The 22,273-nt window shown below is 43.4% G+C and overlaps 1 protein-coding gene and 1 pseudogene across 4 annotated transcripts in view; both read left to right on the top strand.

Annotated features, from left to right (window-relative positions):
* Positions 1-22,273, top strand: part of LOC147012222 (uncharacterized) — a 121,186-nt gene that overhangs the window by 62,481 nt on the left and 36,432 nt on the right. The window lies entirely within an intron of this gene.
* Positions 2,602-9,132, top strand: LOC147012223 (uncharacterized; annotated as a pseudogene).

Here is a 22,273-nt window from a genome sequence, read left to right as displayed (position 1 = left end):
TATTTCACTTGGAACTCAAGTCAGAAACGTTGGAACAGGAGGAAGCAAGGTTTAGAAGTTCCAGGATATCCCAGTATTTACAAATCTGACGTTCAATGATATGAAGACCAGATATGTTCAATGAGGCTCTGATATACATTGAAGATTTGGTATTATACATGAGCGGGAAAGATTTAACTAAGTGGGGACTTCCCTCTTCTAATAGGTCTGAAAGTGCAACCATCAGTAGAGAATGGTTCCGTGAAACAAACTACAACACAGATACTCTCGCAAAGTTTGTTTCTGACAATGAGCCGCTTCTGGTACAGGATCAGAGTAATGCATGTCAACTGATTTCTGAAGCAGTTCAAGAGGGAAGTGGTGTGATCATTTTCTTGGATGCCCCGGGTGGTACTGGCAAAACATTTGTCCTCAACCTTTTGCTTGCTAAGATGAGGAGCCAGAAAAAGATCGCATTAGCCGTTGCTTCATCCGGTATAGCCGCAACACTACTTTCAGGTGGCCGCACAGCGCATTCTGCTTTCAAATTTCCTCTCGACTTAGCTACAATGGAATATCCGGTTTGTGGCATTGGCAAACAAACTGAAGCAGCAAAAGTGCTGAAGAATTGCGACCTCATAGTTTGGGATGAAGGTACGATGTCGCCTCAGGATGCATTCGAAGCATTAGATAGAACTATGCGAGATTTAAGAGGAGTAGACCTGCCTATAGGTGGAGTTACGCTGGTTATTTCTGCCGATTTCAGACAAACTTTACCTGTAGTACCCCGTGGCACTCCAGCTGATGAAATGAAAGCCAGTATAAAATTTTCATACCTCTGGACATTCGTACAAACTATCCATCTAACAACAAATATGAGGGTCAAATTATATGGTGATTTAGATGCTGGCAATTTCGCACAATTACTTCTCAAACTTGGAAATGGTGAAATCTCGAACACAAATTATGTAATATCTATTCCTGATGACTGTGGTACAATAGTTTCATCTATGGAAGAATTAGAGGCTCATGTGTATCCCAATTTAGCGACTAATTACAAAAACATACAGTGGCTCTGTGAAAGAACAATCCTGGCTCCACTTAATGAAACAGTCCGTGTAATAAACCATCAGTTATTACAAGTAGTTCCAGGCGAACAACATAGTCACAAGTCTATTGACACCACACTGGATACTGAGCAGGCCATACATTATCCCACAGAATTTCTAAACTCATTGGAATTACCAGGATTGCCTCCGTACAATCTGTCGTTAAAAGTTGGATGCCCTATTATGTTATTACGTAATCTAGATGCACCAAAACTTTGCAACGGAACTAAACTGATTGTGAAAAGACTACTACCACATGTAATTGAGGCCACTATCATGACAGGATGTGCGAAAGGAGAAGATGTATTCATTCCATCAAATTCAATGACTGAATTTAAGAGACTACAATTTCCTGTATGCCTGTGCTTTGCGATGTCTATCAATAAGGCACAAGGACAGTCATTGAAAGTAGCAGGGCTGAAATTATCCACTCCATGCTTTTCCCATGGTCAGCTATATGTGGGATGCTCCAGAGTGGGATCATCGGAGGCTTTATACATATTGGCCCCAGAGGGGAAGACATCAAATATTGTTTATCCTCGAGCACTCCACTAAAATTATTGAGCTACTTCAGTTATTTTATAAACGGGAATAGGATGTGCGATGAAGGAAATACATGTTGCTGGTGAAAAATAAAAATGGTGGTGGGAAATAAAAAGAATGGTGGTGGTGGTTTGTATATATACATATTACAGGTATAAATAGAATGGTGATGGCGTATGTGTATAATATTTTATAATTAAATGGTTATGGGTGTAGGTACGTTGTAACTTCGTATACATAATATAACATAATTTTTTTTATCAGGATAACAGACGTAAATAAATCAAATACGCTGGGCCAGGCTGGGTTATGCCCGACGTATAAATTAAGTCGCAAATGATGACATGAAACCAGCCTCACATTGTTGAGGCATTATGGTTTTTTATCTGATGCGGCAATAAATCTTAACATTTTTGAACTCGAGTCTTCTGCATATAAAACATGGCGCGGAAAATATAATATTATAGTGGTGATGAAAAAAAAAAATAATGGCGGCAGCCTCTACAATTTTACAATTAACTGTGACATATACTCCTTAAGACCTGCCATCATCCACGGGATTCCTGTGCGGAGCACGGGTATCCCTGCTAGTATGTATATGTGTATATGTATATGTGTATATGTGTGTATATATATATATATATATATATATATATATATATATATATATATATATATGTGTGTATATATATATATATATATATATGGTCCATGTGCACCCCCCCTCCCCTCCACAACCCTTCGACCCCATATTTTTTTCTGAAGCCTTAGGGTCCCCTGAGCAAGAATTCAACTAGTAACAGTGAATAAACTGGGACTCACTATCCATTTCCCAACCATATCTGACGGTACCCTCAAAATGTTAACTTTTCGTCAGTTTCACACATGAAAAACCCCCTGACTGATAAGATCAATGATAAGACTGATAAGCTACATGCATTTACGTATCAATATTTATTTCCAGGTGACGTGATCTGATTGAAGTGACATGATGGAAAAGCCACCAGCAAAACGAAAACGTACAAGTGGCGAACCTCCTGTAGTTCCTGTGTGCATAGTTCATATCAAGGGTTTGAAATATGGTGAATTACACTTGCTGTCAGAAGATAAGGATGGAGAAAAGAAACTGGCCAAACTGCAGGAGGTGAAAGAAATGCGACTGGCACAACCTCCATCATCTTGCCACATGATGAAGGAAGCATGTGACCTGATCCCCAATGTGATAGGAGAGCATCTTGGCTTTCACTGGCAGTGTTATAAACGTTTCACAATGAACCTTGACAGGCTCAAACGTACTGCAAGTTCATCACAGACCACAAATGTCACACAACAGCGCATGAGCTGCAGAAGTTCAAGTGACAAGATTATATTTAACCCTGACTGTATTTTCTGTGGTTCAGAGAATCGGAAAAAGATTAAAGTTAAAGGTAGCTAGACTAGCCAGGGCCTCAGCCAGTTTGAATATGATGGATGGAAGTCAGTGCTTGAGATGGCAGAGAAGAAAACTGATGATAAACTTCTAACAAGAATCAGGGGGCATGATCTCTTTACTTGTGAAGCGAAATACCACAAGAACTGTCACATGCAATACATGCAGAAATCAGAGAAATGGCAAAGAACAAATCAAGAAGCAAAAATTTATCAGATAAATTTAGAAGCAGCTCATAAGAAGGCATTTGAAGCTGTATGTAAGATTGTACAGAAGGATGTATTACAAAATCTGAAAATTTTGAAGCTGTCTGATGTGAGAAAAATATACATTGACATCCTAGAAGACTGTGAATACCGTAATCAAGACTATCGGAGCCACAAGCTTAAACACAAACTTGAAAGTCATGAACCATTTAAAGACAAGCTATCATTCTCAGGTTGTCAGGTCAGGTTCGATCTGTGACCTGCTACAGGTACCATGTAAACCTGTACTAACCTGTTCCATGGTCGGGTTGTCGGCGACTAAACCGTCTACCCCACCAGGTTTTCTGGTGAGGAGGGTGTTTGGATATGGACACCCAGCAGGATTAAAAACAAAACCTGTCAAAGGGCGGAGGAGCTCCTTGTGAGCCAACGGCCATCCATATCTAGTGCCCAACTGTGTCTGCGGACGTCCTCCTGCAGTTGGGTCACTTCTTATTAGGAGGTTGGTGGCAGGATTTGCACTCCGGCCACCGTAAAACCCTTCATTCCGCAAAATGCAAAAACGCCAAAAAATCTGAAAACCCACTCCGTGGGAGTACCTCCTGTGCAGCTTCCCATCGCAGGGCAGCTCACCGGATGACGGGATTGGGGCAAAGCCTTCGGGACCCCCAATCTTTGATAGGAGGGAAACCACGGGGTAACATCCCTGGGTCAGATTGCGGGAGAGTGTGTCGGAGTGGTGCTGAGGTGTCGTCCACCAGATGGCGGTCTCCTTGGGTTAACCTGAGGCGGTCCCTTCGGGTGGGTGCCTGGAATGTCCTATCCCTAAGAGAGGATGATCACCTGTCTCTGTTATCATCTGAGCTCAAGCGTTTGGACATCGGGATTGCAGCTCTCTCTGAGGTTCGGAGACCGGATTGTGGCGAGATAATGGTGGGTGGTTACACCTACTATTGGTCTGGTTGCTCTGATGGTTACCATACCCAAGGAGTTGCTGTAGCTGTGTCCAATAAGCTGACCCCAATGATAATTGAGGTAACACCGGTCAACGAGTGTATTATGAGATTAAGGATTCGTCACTCCTTAGGTGTCATTTCCCTGCTCTCTGTTTATGCTCCGACTGAGGCGAGTGATCTCACCGTGAAGGATGCATTCTACGCCACACTCGAGTCTGTGGTTGATCAGTGCCCCAGACAAGATACACTTCTAGTCTTGGGGGCTTTCAATGCATCGACTGGAACTGATAGGGATGGTTATGAGGTGTGTGTTGGTCCCCATGGGTCAGGAACTATGAACCAGAATAGCACTAAGTTCCTTGACTTTGCAAGAAGTCATGGACTTAGGGTGGCTGGTTCATGGTTTCAGCGCCCACAAGCTCATCGCTGGACTTGGTATTCCAACGCTGGCGGTGTGGCAAAGGAGATTGACCATGTCCTCATTGACGGTCGTTGGAGGATGATCCAGAACTGCAGGGTCTACCGGAGTGCTCAGTTCCTCAATACTGACCACAGGCTTGTTGTAGCAACTCTAAAGCTGCACCTTAAATCCTGGAGAATGGTACCATCCCAGCCGAGGCTGGATGTTGCCAAGCTCAGGGATGAGAGAGTAGCTGAGGAGTTTGCGAACAGGCTGAGTGGACACTTGGGGGGTCTGGGTGCTTTGGGGGTCCTGAAGAGTTGTAGAGCGCCTTCAAGACCACCGTCCTTGATGTTGCCGGTGGATGCCTTGGAGCTCACCGCAGGGTAAAGAAGAATTTTGTCTCTCAAGGGACACTGGATACCATTGACCAGAGTCGCAGGGCCAGGCTGAATGGCAGAGCTGAGCTGTTCAGGGAGCTGAGGCGTAAAACTGTACGTGCACTGAGGGTGGACAAGGAGGCCTATGTGCGAGGAATCTGTGAGGGGGTAGAGCATCACCTGTGGACAGGTGATTCTCGTTCCGCTTACAGGGGAATTCGCGCATTACGTTCATCCAAGCCCATCCCTCGGAGCACTACAGTTCGAGCAGAGAGTGGTAGGCTCTTGACAGAGGAGTCTGAAGTGAAGGCCCGCTGGGCCGGTTACTCTGAGCGGTTGTACCAGGCTGATCCCCCAACTGTCGAGTTGGACGTCAAGGGTGTTACAATCCCTGTTGCTGACCCTCGAATCAACTGTGGTCCACCTACGCTTGTGGAAACACGGGCTGCGGTGAACCAGTTGAAACGGGGCAAAGCTCCAGGGATCTGTGGCATCCATGCCGAACTTCTCAAGGCTGGTGGAAATGCTGCACTCGTGTCGTTGCATGCTGTTTTGTGCTCTGCCTGGAACACAGGCATCATCCCAACTGACTGGAAGAGGGGCCTTGTTGTCCCTCTCTGGAAAGGGAAGGGTGATCGCCAACACTGCAACAACTACCGAGGGGTGACGCTGCTCTCAGTGCCGGGCAAGGTCTTTGCTCGGATAATTCGCGATAGGGTTCGCCACCATCTGCTTGAGCACCAGCGTCCAGAGCAGTCAGGCTTTACACCAAAGAGGTCAACGATTGACCGTATCCTTGCACTTCTTGTCCTCACCGAACGCAGACGAGAGTTTCGGCAGGGGCTGCTTGCAGCCTATGTTGATCTCTGTAAAGCGTTCGATTCAGTGAATCGGGATGTCCTCTGGAGGATTCTTGGTCTTCGTGGGGTGCCACCAAAACTGATCGATCTGATGTCTGAACTCTACTCTGGTACTGAGAGTGCTGTGAAGTGTGGTGGTACCATCTCTGACTTATTTCCAGTTGTTACTGGAGTTCGTCAGGGATGTGTACTTGCCCCCACACTTTTCAGCACTTGTATGGACTGGATTCTAGGGAGGATGTCGGAGAGATCAAGTTGCGGTGCGTCATTTGGGAATGTCAAGATCTCGGACCTTGACTTTGCAGATGATGCAGTCATCTTTGCGGAGACTTTAGACATCCTCTTGGGGGCCCTCGAGGTGCTGAATGAGGAGTCGGAGCCGTTGGGATTACGGGTTTCTTGGGTCAAAACTAAGATCCAGGCTTTCGGTGACATCTTGGATGCTGCTGTCCTGTCTGTGTCTGTTTGTGGTGAGGATGTTGAGGTCGTGGAGAGATTCACTTACCTTGGCAGTGATATTCATGTCTCTGTTGGCTGCGAGTCAGAGGTCAATAGACGTCTGGGTCGGGCTTGGGGAGTCATGGGAAAGTTCCAATCATACATTTTGTTCAGCTCAGACATCGATACCCATACAGCAGTGAAGCATGCCTTCGAGTTGGCATCAATGGATATGATTGAGACCACAGGTACACAATTACGACAGTCCATTTTAGATGATTTCTCAAAGGCACTAGATCCTAAATGGCCACCAAGTCCCTCTGATCTAATGGCACCGGAAGATGTCATCCCAGATGTTCTCCAAGAGCTCCTGTGCTACATTTTTACTGGAAAGGCAACACCCACTACCCCTCGAATCCAGAGACTTGTGCAATCCATAGGGCAAGACATTTGTCTCGCTGCTACCAATGGATCTTGGAAACTCTCAAAACTTATCCTTATGTGTATTTCTCTACGACATCTTTACAGGAGAGAGAAACTCGTGACTTTTTTGAACAGGTTGGGGCATTGTGAGAGTTATTCATTTACTCTGGAACTGGAGACAGCACTAGCAGAGGCAGTGATGCAGTCATCAACACAGCTATCCAGTCAGATCATCAGGTCACCATCTGGGCCCGCTGTATTCCACTCGGAATTTGACAACTTTGATTCACTAATAAATGACCTCACAGGTAAAGGGTCAGTCCATACTGCCCACGGAATCATGCTTCAAGAGGTTGATAGTGATGATGTTGAAAAATGCCCAGAGATGCCTTCTCAAGAGAAGGGTAAAAGGCAGTTTTTACATCTGACAGACACAGTTATACTTCCTGACTGCTATATCACCAAAAGACAGAGTCCCAAGCTGAAAGTTAATCAGCTACTTTATCCAGGTTCTGGAGAAGCAATGGAGCACTGGATTAAAGTGAAAATGATTTGGATGATCATTAGGATTTTTACAAAGAACAAACCACAGGGTCCTGGCTGGTCAGGTTTCATCCCTGAGACAGGCGAGACTCCTACAAAGCTGACAACTATTATCTGACACTGACTGACAAAGATTATTATCCAGTCATTAACCATCCCATAACGGAGTACAAACTGTACAAGAATGCTTGCGTGCTGATGAAGAGGCCACCAGAGAAGTTTGACAGCCTTATGTCATTACTACAGTTGACTTGGAAGTTTGCATGAAGGCCTACCCATTAGTATGGAACTCACCAGACAAGTATGAGAGCCACATAATTCTAATTGGCACATTCCACCTCATATGCACTTCTTGTAAATGAAGATGATTGCCAAAAAGATGGCTGGGTCTGGGTTAGCAGATGTTCTCCTAGAAGCAGGACTAATCAGTGGAGGATCTTTGGGTGGTGTGATGTCTGGTAAGCACTACGACAGAGCCCTACATTGTCACAAGATTATGTTGGAATGTCTTGAAAGATTGCTCATAGAGGAGTACCTCAAAGATAAAAGCACTGATGATCTGTTCTCGTCTTTCTCTGATGAATCATCAGATAAGCTACGTGCCCCAGTTGATTCCCACAGCCAAGATACTTTGAATGCTGTCTTGATGGACAATTCCATTGTCCAATTCATAGAGCAGTATGCAGAATTCAAAAAAGGAGTCGCAAATGGACGTATTGAGAAGAGTGCCCAGCTGTGGTTGTCATACATGGACCATGTCTGTTTAATTCTATCACACCTTGAAGCCGTAAAGACAAACAACTTTCTTTTGTATGCTGCATCCATCAGTCGCATGACGTCTCTCTTCTTCAGTTTCGGTGGACAGAACTATACAAGGTATCTGACATATTTATCTGTGTTCATAGCTAATATAGACAACACACACCCAGGGGCAGTATCACTGATCAAGAGAGGAACTATCAGTATCGCACGCTCCTTTATCCCTGGCAATCATTGTTCAGTGGATAAAACCATGGAGGAGACCTTCATGAGGCACACGAAGTCACATGGTGGTGCTGGAACCAGTGCAGCAGGTACATCTGGACTACTCACCAACTACCAGGCCTACCAGAGATGGGTTAGGACAACACATGCAAGGTCTCTTTATGTTGATACTGCACTTGGAATGGCTCACATGTTGGACAGTGGAGAGGGAACAAAGCATCGTGATACACGTCCGACAGAGGTCACAAAAGGAGAGAAGTTGGTGAAAAGGGCCAAAGATGCCATAGGAAGTTTTCTTAATACTTTCAATATAGAGACAAATGATCAATTGTTGATACTCTCATCAGGACGTGCTGCATATGATGCTGTTTCAGACGATGTTCTAAATGCTGAAGCTGTTGGTGAAAAAGCACGGGATGAATTTATTCAAGCTCGACTGAAGAATAGTAAAGATTTATTTGAGCCTGTGAAGAGACTGAACCTCAAAACTCTGAGTGACATGAACAAGGTATCTGAGATGAAGACAACCAAGAATAAGGTCATTCAGTACAAGCAACAGGGTAATGTCGCCTTTCAACTCTTTGTAAAGTCAGAAAACCAGGGCTTACAAGTCGATATGAAAGAACTGTTGACATATCCATTAACTCCCGTACCATACAGCATCGCTACAGCTGATGGATATCTTGCTGAGACTGACAAAGCAAAGGCATTTCAAAACCTGATCAAGGATTGTAATGATGCTGATGCACCACCAACCAATGAAACATTGACTCTGTATGATGGCAATGCTTGCTTCTATTACCTGAAAGAAACACCAAGTAATTTTAGTCAGGTCTCTTACAAAGTGTTTGACATCATTGTAAAAACAGATGTGGTATTTAGCACTGATCAATATTTGCCTGATTCAGTAAAGTCGAAGGAGAGGCGACGTCGGGGCTGTGGAGAAAAGCTTTTACTTATTGGGGGAAATTTTGCAAAATCTGAGATTTTACACATTTGAACGTGCCAAGATATGCAGAAGGTCATAAGAAATGTACTGTTTTGAGGAATTGTTCTATTCTAATGTATAATGATATATATATACTGTATATATATATATATATATATATATATATATATATATATATATATATATATATATATATATATATATCTCAAACAAAAAATGCATTTTCAACCATTTTGGACAACATATACAATCATACATGTAACCCATTTCTAAAAAATGAGCTATAAAAAGGGGAAAAATAGTCTGTGTTTGGATAAAAAAAAAACATGCTTTGAAAGCAACTATATCCATAGGACCCATAGCAAAGTACACATTTTCTGAAAGCACAGACACTTGGGCATTATATAACATTAAGATTGTTTATCTTATTAAAACTGGGTTCAATTTCTAAGCTTTCTCCTTATTTAGGACCACAGTGTACACAATACCATGCTACAAGCCTATGTAATATGTATATATATATATATATATATATATATATATATATATATATATATATACATACATACATATATACATACATATATATCTCTATTATAATACCAAACTTGCACACTAAAAACTCGGCTCGCCGTCACACGATCCCTATAAAATTGCTGTGGCACTTAGTGGACATGCCGACAATTTTTGAGAAGTCTTGGCGTTCCATAGTACCACTTGCATTTTGCACAATGCGTATTTTTGTCATTCCCCGTGTACGGTCTGTCGTCTGCTACCAGCTATGTTGTACTGCTATCCCATGCATGTGCACGGGTATCGCTAGTGTATATATATATATATATATATATATATATATATATATATATATATATATATATATATATATATATATATATATTAGGGTTATGTTATGGCCATTTATCTGTCGACCAATGACAGGACACGGTGCTATGACATCACGAATGACGGCACAATTATTTTTTTTTGCACGATTGATGTCACAATTCTTCTTCTTCTTCGTTTGCTATGACGTCACAATCGACGCTGGGGACCTGAGTATGTGCCTTTTCAAGGTTTGAATTTTCCCAAGGGAAACAGCTGTTTCCCAAGGGTTTGAAAGCTGTTTTTTCCAAAGGTTTGAATTAATTGTTGTGCTTGGTAGACATTTGTGAAAACATTTACAGAGAGAGGGGGCGAGAGAGGGGGGCGAGAGAGGGGAGGGAGAGAGTGGGGTGAGAGAGGGGGCGTCACAATGTAAGAGAGGAGGAGGCGAGAGGGGGGGATGAGAGTGGGGTGAGAGAGGGGGGAGAGAGGGGGGCAAGAGAGGGGGGAGAGAGAGAGGGGCGAGAGAGGGCTGCACATACTGGCACTCACCTACAGGCACGCACCTATGGGCCCGCACTAGCTAGACTGAAACCCCTTTCACACTCAGCCGTGCTGCAAGGGATGGTCTGCATGCATCGTATGAGAGGTTTTAGGCTTTCAGGCTCACTCTGTGGGTGCTCAAGGAAATCTCTCATACCATTAACTGCTTGGTCTTCACAACGATTGAACCGCCTGCACAGTCGTTTCACTCGTGACTCACCATACCGTATGCCAGGTGTTGATGGCCAGTTGCTTGTGTCCAGAATGCTGGGATCAAGAAGCATTTCACTTTCAAATGAGAGTCGCTTCTCCATATTGTTGATCAGAATTTGTAGGAATTGCTTTGCATTGATTGATGTGACCTTTCCATTTGACTCCAGGGAAACCGATCGAAAATGTCCCGAAGCCTTTGCTTTTAATGCCACCTCCGACATCTCTACTGGACAGTCTTTGAATGACGCCAGCAATCGGATGGTGCACTTCAGAAGCTGTTCTGCTCTCAATAGTGTGATTGAATGGGCCTGGAGTTGCTGAGACAGGTTTGCAAGTTCAGACAGTACATCCTACATGAGTCCAAGGTCACACAGAAATTCCTTGTTTTGCATACGATATGCCAGACCTCTGGAAGTTTGCCTCTCTTTGCTGTTTCTTGTTTGGTCTCCCGCAGCATTTTCAAAGTTGTCTGTTGAGTGCCTCATATGATCTCCACACAGCCTTTACAGCACGGAAGCTGCTGGCCACCCATCGCGTATTTAAAACTCTGCCAATTTTCTTGACTCGTGAGCCCACTTCTAGTGCTGCTTCCAGAAGTTCCCGTGAATTTTCATTGGACTGACTGTAGAGATTGTGGATCTTCTCCATGAATACTTTGAAGTGATTGATTGACTGAAACTCATCCACAGCATCAGATACAGCCAGTTCCAAACGGTGGTTCATGCAGTGCCATGTGAAGAGGTTATGGTACCTTGCAGTCAACCTGGTTGCCACACCAGAATTGTTGCCTAACATGACACTGGCTCCATCAGAAACAAATGAGATCCAGTTCTTTTGAAGCCACTCTTCACTGAAGCCTGCAGCATCCAAACAGCTCAACAGGGCTTCCTCTATACCCTCTGCCTTTTGGCTTTCCAGCTCAACCAGCTCCAGAAACACAAATTCCGGAGTAGCTCCATCTATAGAGGCTTTCACATTGACAGTCATGGCAGATTTGTGGCTGAGAGATGTAGCCTCGTCAATGAGAACAGACAACTTGCTTGAAGAAGATACAATGCTGTTAACAATTTTCTTCTGCATCTCTTTTGCTATGTGTTATACGATTTTTGTGGAACTGTACCTTGAGTGCAGACTAGTGCCCATGCTGACACCATTTTTTCCCTGAAGCTCAATGAGATTGTCATGGTCAGTGAAAGGTCAGTTCATCTTAGCAAGGTAGTATGCTGTCCTGAATACAGCATCTGTCTCAGCTAACACAGTCTCTGACACAGCTCTCACCACATTTCCAAGTAAATCCTGTCCACCCTTTTCAGTGAGCTCCTGAGCTATTTTGTGTGCCCTGGACATCTGATGTCGTCGAATCTTGTTCCTCAAGGAGGCCAGGGCTGTTTGTCTGTTTCCGTTTAAGCCTGAGGACTGGATCTTAAAGGAAACCCACTCCTCAGATATGGACACACTTTTTTCTGTGTCGACACCAGTTGATTTTGTAGTGCTATTTTTCCCAGTACGAAATGCAAGCCGCGTCTAAACTGCGAAACATAAGCCGTTTTTAATCGGATTTTCGAGGTAATCTCATTACCACCCTATAGATACTGATAAATCCGAAAACAGATTGAAAATTTTTCGTTCCATTCGATGGCGAGGCACCGAAATGTACGCGGACCGCCAACGATCGTTTTTTTCTGTAATTTAATCATCATAAGTCCGACAACCGAGTGATACCCCTCGTTTCGTAGGTCTATACCTCACCTACCTCCAAGTACCGATGAAAAAAAAAAAATTATTTACATTAATCAGTGCATTTTATTTCCTGTTATCAAAGTACCCAAAGCTGCTTTAGTCGCCAAAATACCAAAAATCCTCTGATTTTTCACCTGCTTTTCTACGTTGGGATTTAGCCGATGGCTATCGACTGCGAAATCTGAAAACAGAATTCCAAAATATCTTTCCGTTCATTCGTGAGAGCCGGTAGAGTGAAACTGCATCACAGCCGTAAGGCCTAACGTTAATCGAATAGGCCAGCGGCGCGGTCCTTTATTCACTCATAACTCGACAACATAAAGTCACACAAATTCAACACACACATCATCGTGCAGGTAATAACGTCAGGCATCTGGCTATCAGTTATAAAGGTGAAAGAAGCCATTTTGGTCACTAAAGTGGCCCCGAACCGTTGCGGCCGACAACTATCCTAGGCGTGACGCTCCGGGTCACGAAGCCGCGATTTTTTTTAAACACTCATAAAATGATGATACAAATTCTGAAAACGTCCAAACATACCTCAAAATGTTCAGGTACTTTTCCGTCCTCCCTGAGCTTGTCGAGAAACAGTGGTTGCAGACAAACAGACAAAGAGACAGACAGACACACACACAGATTGCTGGAATTATAGAGATTAACTAATTTGTATGCGACTTTCACTTACCAGGTGTAGCATGTAGCATCAGGCTGCTCCTTTTCTGTCGTTTCTGTAGTGTCACCCACAGCGGCAGTGACTTCAGGGCCAGGCTTACGAAAACACTCAAATAGTGTAGTTTGCTTTCTTTTCATAATGTTAGCTAATTAAAAACTTGCAACGCTAGCTACTGTCAAACACGTGTTCATCGTTGGTAGGTGCGTGAGCGTGACATCAGGTCTAGGTCACGTGTCACAGCCAGTGAGTCACCGAGTTTCATGCTTTGTAACAGCACCGCACTGGAGTGGGGGTGAATTTTATGAATGGAGATGAATGAAGTAGATGGCTTCCCCTGCAAGGCTTATTTTATTGCAGTTATACTTTACCCGGTATGTGGGAACAAAATCAATGAACTGAAAGTTCTGTCACAAAACTATATTGTAACGTATCCTTGCGCAGTTTTAAGTGGGTATACGGAAATCCTGGAGCTTTCTTAGTGGGTATACGGCGTATACCTGCGTATCACATAGACTACACCACTGCCCCTTAGCCTTATTCAGTTAGGATGTTCCAAGTGCAGAGAAGCGTCAACTGGCTGATCGTATCATCTCTGTCAAGCCTGATAGAGAGGAACTTGGACTATTGCCTATTGGGCGCTTTGGTACAGACTTCGGAAAGCCTCACTTCCCCAAGGACATTCACTTGACATCTAGCCTCTCTGACTTTGTCTCGGTTGATTCTTGGTTTGTGTTCCGAGAACTTGAACTGGACGATTCATTCTTAACGTATGAAGTGAGTGAGTGGGCAACACTTCCAGCCGATGTGGATTCAAAATCTAAAACCAAAGCACTCGATGTAACTAATGATGCGGCTGAACGTCTAATAAAACTCAGAATGGACTGTCTCGGTGCAGCTAGGTCTGAAGAACACTTTCAGAATGTGCAACAAGTCACTGAGAATGACAGGAAAGAGAATCCGAATCTCCGGAAACGCTTGAAACTTGATCATTAATGATATTATATGAGTACCTTGATATGAATACACATAATTCTGGGTAATAAAGCCGTGAATTTGACAGAACCGAGGCATTTGTTACTATTTTGTTGTTTTTTTTCTGGGAAAATCACCAGTTTCCCGCTTCTCCGGCAAATTTCCCGGAAAATTTGATTGGCACTATATCACTGGAACATCACCAAAGGAACAGTACATCGATATGTCAGAATTATTTCACCACCAGATACAAGTTTTGATCACTATACAGTGAAAAATAACACTTATTCTGAAAAATGCGCAGGAGCTGCGTGCCTGAACTTTGACCCCGATGTGGACCCCCAAGATGATGACTGAAAATTCTTAAAAAACGAGAAATGTTTTTTCATGTATTCGAACACATCTGTCCTATCGCCGTTGTTTTTCAAACTTTCGCAAAAAGGGGGCGCTTGATGCACCCTAATATATATGTATATATCTATATATATATATATATATATATATATATATGTATATGTATTTTTACATGTATATGTATATATGTTTATGTGTATATTTATATATGTATATTAGCAGAGTAGATGTAATTAATTTTGGTTGGATGCACCCTTTTTGTTTTTAAAAGGTATAATCCAACTTCACAAATTATGATGTAGTATGGTTGTACTCCATATGGAGGAATGATACGAGAAAAAAATGGCCACCCATTCAAATGTGTACACAATGATACGCTCATAAACTACTAAAGGGTGAAGTCACAAACATTTAATAGTCATGACTTTTATTCTCGAGCGTTTTCTGAACTACCAAGACTTTAAAAGATGCCAGAATACATCACTAAAGTACCACGATGAGAGATCTCTAAAGCATGAGTCACATTTGTTCTACCACTAGGATATGGCGGCCGTACCCCCCCTGAATTGACAGAAACGTGCGGCGGCCACAGAGTTTCTGAGGTGGCTTCAGGGTGGCCCTACGCCGTATGGCTATCTTTTACAGGCCGTAGGGGTCTCCGTGGAATTAAAGCGCGGAGTTTTAACTTTTTTCATTTCTAGGTTGGCCGTAGCAATTCGACAAGCATAGCCATGATGTAGATGTGTTCCACGTTGACCGTACGTAGGGCGTACGGTGGGCTTGCGTCATTCGTGCATTTTACGTAGGCTCTTATCAATGAAAAATGAATTTTGCCAACCCCCCCAAAATTACAGCGGCCGCACTATTTCCACGTTCGCCTTAGGGCCCCCCTGCGGTCGCCTTGCGGGCACCTTGAGGCGACCTTGCGTCTGCTTTGAAAATTTTATGGCCACCGCAGGGATGCCCTAAGGTCACCGTGCGACATCAAATCAAAGACCGTACGGCACCCCCACGTTTTTGGTCTCCACAATTTCTAAATACCCTGTGCGGCTACCAGAAAAATAAAAACATATGTGACTGCTACATTGTGTGACCGTGGAAATACTGTGGCCGCCCTATAATTGCTAGTGGCCGTAGATTTTTTAGACCCTACGGCCACCGAGCCAAATGTGACTGAAGCATAAATCGCCAATTTGTACTTCTTCTGTTTCTTCCCATCTGAAAACGATGTAAAACTATAGCCCAACCTACCTCAATAACTGCTGAAGGCATGATGGTGATTCCAACGCGTGTAAGTTACTTTGTCTCTGGGCTGGTGCATGCAACCCAAAATGAAAAAATATATAAAACATGAATCATTTTATTTCAAGAATGAATTTAACGTCAATGTAGACTCAACCAAATAAGGTCAGGATTGTGAGGGGGGTGGGGGAGGGGGGAGGCCGGGCGGAAATGGACAGTAGACAGAACCATTCCAAAAGCAATACATATCCAAACTATCACCCAAATCAACTGAAACAAGTATTAAAACAATTTAATAACACAGATGGATTTAATCCCTACCAAATTCACAAAATAAATAAATAAAACATAAAGCATTTTATTATTTTTAAAACGATATTTGCGTCAACATTTCTGCACAGGATATGTGGTAATTCACATTGTGGACCAAGCTGAAGCCAGGATTGAGGGAGGGGGGTTGAGGGAAGGGGAGGGGGTAGAATGTACCATAAGCCGAATTTAATAACATAGATGCATTTATTCCACACCAAAAATAACAAAATATATAAAACATTATTTCGATGTTGAATACTGAATAATATACAATAACACACTAACAGGAAGAGCAAAATAGAAATGCAAAATGCAAAGCCCGTCTTCATTCAATATGTATAGCTTTCTATATTTTGAGTTGTCTTCTTTTTTGATGGGTGCAGGTACACATGCCGGAGTTATTTTTCTATATAGTTCAAGCATTTTATGAAAAAAATCGAATTTACAAATCGACCCCAATATCCCATGTACTCGACACAAATATTGATCTGAATTGTAGTGTAACAGTATGGTAGTCTCGTGGAGTATTTATTACCAGACTCCGTATTATATCTAACAAAATATACAGAACATTAAGCATTTTATTACTTCAAAATATTGCAGAAACAAGAAGAAAAAAAAAGCATTAAAAAATGTAAAAACATAGAGGGATGAAATCTCAAAAAAAACAAACAAACAAGGTAGGAATGACACCACATTATGATGCCACAACATGACGCCACAATCCTCATGGAATACCATCAGGACATCTTTTGACATTTTACTTTTGTCCCCAATCCTAAACCATGATGTTTTCTGCCCTCGTTAACCCCACCCAAATCTCTCCTTATTCCAATTTTCCAGTTCTCTCTCTTTGGAGTTTCCTTTTGTATCCATTTCGTTACCGCCCCCCCCCCTCTCCCCCTTTCATGCAAGCATCTTTTCCAACCTGTTTTTCTGTTACGTCCTGATCTGTTCACTGTACAAGCTCTTCCAGGAGCCTCGACTATATATTTAAGAAATGGTCTGAAATGAATCTTCAATTAAATAATCTGTGGTAAGTAACAGACAAACAGACAAACAGGGGTGAAAACAATCTCCGTCCACTTTTAGTGGAAATGGAGAACACTTGGGAAGGAGAACACACAACCTTGGAAGTAAGGGATTTCACATTTTCAAGTTGCAGCAACAGGGTCACTTTCGGACCATCAACCATCATACTCTGATGAAACAAAGAGACTGTGATGACGAGCGGTACATAACACTGCATAGCAGGAGGCAGGGATTTGCAAAGTTGGCAGCATATGAGAACTCGATGACAAACTTTCTCAAATGATACTGCGGGATCATTCCGGGAGATTGAACATTCAACTAACATACCCTCCAAAGGATGGCATCCTTTTGTTATTTTTAAACAAACTCAAGTGTAATTGTTTTCTAAGCATGATAATCGGAATACATCATAAGCCATTGCTTCAAATTGCCCCAGAAACTGCATCTGCAGATGCCGAATATGGGCCATCTTGCAGAACAGAGCCTATATTTGTGTTGTCATCCTGAGCAATAAAAACCTTCTGCTTGTTCCTGAAATGCCACCACGGATCTGCTTCCCACACAGTTCACTTAGCATGCTTGTGCATTCAGCACATGCACTACTTTCGAGTAGCATGGCAGTAATGTCATAAAGAAAAGAAATGTCCTTGGCCATTGATGAGCTTTGGGTGTGAGGTTAATATACGCAGGAAATATAATCCACAAATAAAATTTTCACTCCCGCTTTAACCACTGCCTCGCCATGTTTTGGCTTCTCCTTTATTCCGAGCCTGTATTTATGATCGGGTTTGTGTCACAGAAAAAAAGACCTGTGAAAAGCAATTGCATTGTTGCTTTTCCAATGTCCTCTGATTTCCCAATGGTGAAATGACCTGTTTCTCCAGTAAGTTTGTATCTGTTTTTCATTCTCCCCTTTTATTCCTCTCTCAAATACAAATGTGCTCTGGAATCAACCAGGTCAACCCAATTGAAATGTATATGTGTATGTATGTTCTGGTATAATCATGTGGAGCGCCTGGCTCTTTAACATCCACCCTATAGATACTGATATCTTTAACATCCACTAGCGACCGCTGGCAGATGGGATTCTGACTTGATGTCCCATCAATGATGCAATGTCCTGTTCAAAGGTGAGTGAGGTAATTATCCTGTTAAATATATATATATATATATATATATATATGTATATATACACTAGCCGAAACCCCGTCACAGAAGGATTCCGTCCCATGAGCCCAATATGACAACCAGTGGCGGCTTTTGTAAGAGCCGGATCCCAGTCGATGTACTCCATGGCCTTACCTAAGGAGGCCTACAAAACGTCCTTGTACATGACATTTTTGATGTACACTAATCCTTGTGAAGAAGTCCCCTGATTTGTGCACGTGTCTACTTTGACGTACACCATGTCAAAACTTTTTCTTTCAGTCCAGGTAACAGTACCGAGAAAAACGTGACGCGACCGCGAGGAGGAGCACAAAATTGGTCCTTCAGTATTAATATATAGATCCTATAAAGTATTTCTGTTGACGTCTGCGTGTAATTTGACATATCTCCTCCGAAACTGCCGGATGGATTGTCACCACTTTCGGCATGCGGTTGCTCTGTGGTCTAATGATCAGCATGGGCTATGTGAGATCGCGCCAGACGGACAGGTTTGGGAATTTTTGGCGATTTTCTAATTTTTACATTCGCTTGCATGGCGACGTGTGACGTCACCGCTGAGAGGCGTAATGACGTCATGACATCATCGGTCGTTCGCTGACGTCACTGCGTCTGTCGTCGACAGACCGTCACCGCTGAGGGGCGTAATGCCACTCCGAGAAAACCGTCTGCGATGTAAAACCCTCTTCTGCACATGTTGACTACCTCAGAAGGTGAATTTGACACAAAAAATGTAATAAGAAACATTGTATATAAAGAAATTCGATAAATCGCATTGTGAACACCGGATATATTGACGTCCAAACGAACCCTCACTTTCGAAACTTCGCGCAGAGCGCGGGTTTGGGTAGTATATATATATATATATATATATATATATATATATATATATATATATATATATATATATATATATATATATATATATATATATATATATATATATATATATATATATGTATATATGTATATATGTATATATGTATATATGTATATATGTGTATATATATGTATATATGTATATATGTGTATATATATATATATGTATATATGTGTATATATATATATGTATATATATATGTATATATATATATGTATATATATATATGTATATATGTATATGTATATATACACATATATGATGAGGGAGAAAGCACACTGAGCATTAAAAGGAAGAAACATTTTATTGGACCTGACGTTTCGGGAACTGTCGAGCTTCCGTCCTCAGAGGCAGTAATGAAAACGGTTTACATTTCAAAATTCAGTTTTTATTATTATTGTCCTGTGTGTATCTGGCTGAGTGCCTGATTGGCTGTCATTCCACAAAGGGGGTTGAGGATGGGTTGAGGGGAGGGAACAGAAGTTTTGATTGGTGTGTTGGCTTCTGGATTGGAGCCTGTATCCAGAGTGGTTGTTGTCTTGGTCCTGCAATGGTTGCATAGGTGTCTGTGTAGGGCTTGGTAAGTTGGGTTGAGGTCAACATGCATGTTGATTGAGCAGTCATCAGACCACGATGCCTCAATAATGTTGCGATTTGCCTTGGAGGGGGCCATCCCCATGACTGTGGCTTCTTCTCACATGAAGGTGTAGTGCAGGGTACTGTTGTACATGGCGATTGCGGAGGATGTGTCGTATCTGGCTTCCACACATTGGTGTTCAGTCTGGTGGCTAACCTTTTCCCTGTTTGACAGATTAAACAGATGTCAGACTGTTTAAGACATCCCTTTTAATGACTACACCACACACTATGACTACACCTCGGGACCCCCAATCTTTGATGATAGGAGGGAAACCACGGGGTAGCATTCCCGGGTCAGATTGCGGGAGAGTGTGTCGGAGTGGTGCTGAAGTGTCGTCCACCAGACGGCGGTCTCCTTGGGTTAACCTGAGGCGGTCCCTTTGGGTGGGTGCCTGGAATGTCCTATCCCTAAGAGAGGATGATCACCTGTCTCTGTTATCATGTGAGCTCAAGCGTTTGGACATCGGTATTGCAGCACTCTCTGAGATTTGGAGACCGGATTGCAGCGAGATCATGGTGGGTGGTTACATCTACTATTGGTCTGGTTGTTCTGATGGTTACCATTCCCAAGAAGTTGTGTAGCTGTGTCCAATAAGCTGACCCCAATGATAATTGAGGTAACACCGGTCAACGAGCATATTATGAGATTAAGGATTCGTCACTCCTTAGGTGTCATTTCCCTGGTCTCTGTTAGGGTTTTTTCCCAGGTCTCTCACTCTGAAGGATGCATTCTACGCCACACTCGAGTCTGTGGTTGATCAGTGCCCCAGACGAGATACACTTTTAGTCTTGGAGGATTTCAATGCATCGACTGGAACTGATAGCGATGGTTATGAGATGTGTGTTAGTCCCCATGGGTCAGGAACTATGAACCAGAATAGCACTAAGTTCCTTGACTTTGCAAGAAGTCATGGACTTAAGGTGGCCGGTTCATGGCTTCAGCGCCCACAAGCTCATCGCTGGAATTGGTATTCCAACGCTGGTGGTATGGCAAAGGAGATTGACCATATCCTCGTTGATGGTCACTGGAGGATGATCCAGAACTGCAGGGTCTACCAGAGAGCTCAGTTCCTCAATACTGACCACCAGCTTGTTGTGGCAACTCTGAAGTTGCACCTTAAATCCAGGAGAATGGTACCATCCCAGCCAAGGCTGGTTGTTGGCAAGCTCAAGGATGAGAGGGTAGCTGAGGAGTTTGCGAACAGGCTGAGTGGAGATTTGAGGAGTCTGGGTGCCTTGGGAGGTCCTGACGAGTTGTGGAGTGCCTTCAAGACCACCGTCCTTGATGTTGCCGGTGGATGTCTTGGAACTCACCGCAGGGCAAGAAGAATTTTGTCTCTCGGGACACTGGATACCATTGACAAGAGTCGCAGGGCCAGGCTGAATGGCAGAGGTGAGCTGTTCAGGGAGCTGAGGCGTAAAACTGTACGAGCGCTAAGGGTGGACAAGGAGGCCTATGTGCGAGGAATCTGTGAGGGGGTAAAACATCACCTGTGGTCAAGGGAATCTCGTCCTGCTTACAGGGGAATTCACGCATTGTGTTCATCCAAGCCCATCCCTTGGTGTACTGAAGTTAGAGCAGAGGGTGGTAGGCTTTTGACAGAGGAGTCCGAAGTGAAGGCCCGCTGGGACAGTTGCTTTTAGTGGTTGTACCAGGCTCATCCACCAGCAGTTGAGTTGGACATCAGGGGTGTTACAATCCCTTTTGCTGACCCTCCAATCAACTATGGTCCACCTTCGCTTGTGGAAACACGAGCTGCGGTGAACCAGTTGAAACGGGGTAAAGCTCCAGGGATCTGTGGCATCCATGCTGAACTTCTCAAGGCTGATGGAAATGCTGCACTCGTGTCATTGCATGCAGTTGTGTGCTCTGCTTGGAACGCAGGCATCATCCCAACTGTCTGGAAGAGGGGCCTTGTTGTCCCTCTCTGGAAAGGGAAGGGTGATCGCCAAGACTGCAACAACTACCGAGGGGTGACGCTTCTCTCAGTGCCGGGCAAGGTCTTTGCTCGGATAATTCTTGATAGGGTTCACCACCATCTGCTTGAGCACCAGCGTCCAGAGCAGTCAGGCTTTACACTAAAGAGGTCAACGATTGACCGTATCCTTGCTCTTCGGGTTTTCACCGAACGCAGACGAGAGTTTCGGCAGGGGCTGCTTGCAGCCTATGTTGATCTCTGTAAAGCGTTCGATTCAATGAATCGGGATGCCCTCTGGAGGATTCTTGTCTTCGTGGGGTGCCACCAAAACTGATCAATCTGATGTATGAACTCTACTCTGGTACTGAGAGTGCTGTGAGATGTGGTGGTACCATCTCTGACTTATTTTCAGTTGTTACTGGAGTTCGTCAGTGGGTGTGTACTTTTCACTTTTCAGCACTTGTATGGACTGGATACTAGGGAGGATGTCGGAGAGATCAAGCTGCGGTGCATCGTTTAGGAATGTCAAGATCTCTGACCTTCATTTCGCAGATGATGCAGTCATCTTT

Source organism: Eptatretus burgeri, chromosome 15, assembly GCF_056783735.1.
Source record: "Eptatretus burgeri isolate ZD-2024b chromosome 15, Ebu_testis_v1, whole genome shotgun sequence".
NCBI classification, from domain to species: Eukaryota; Metazoa; Chordata; class Myxini; order Myxiniformes; family Myxinidae; genus Eptatretus; species Eptatretus burgeri.
This window is presented reverse-complemented; position numbering and strand designations above follow the sequence as displayed.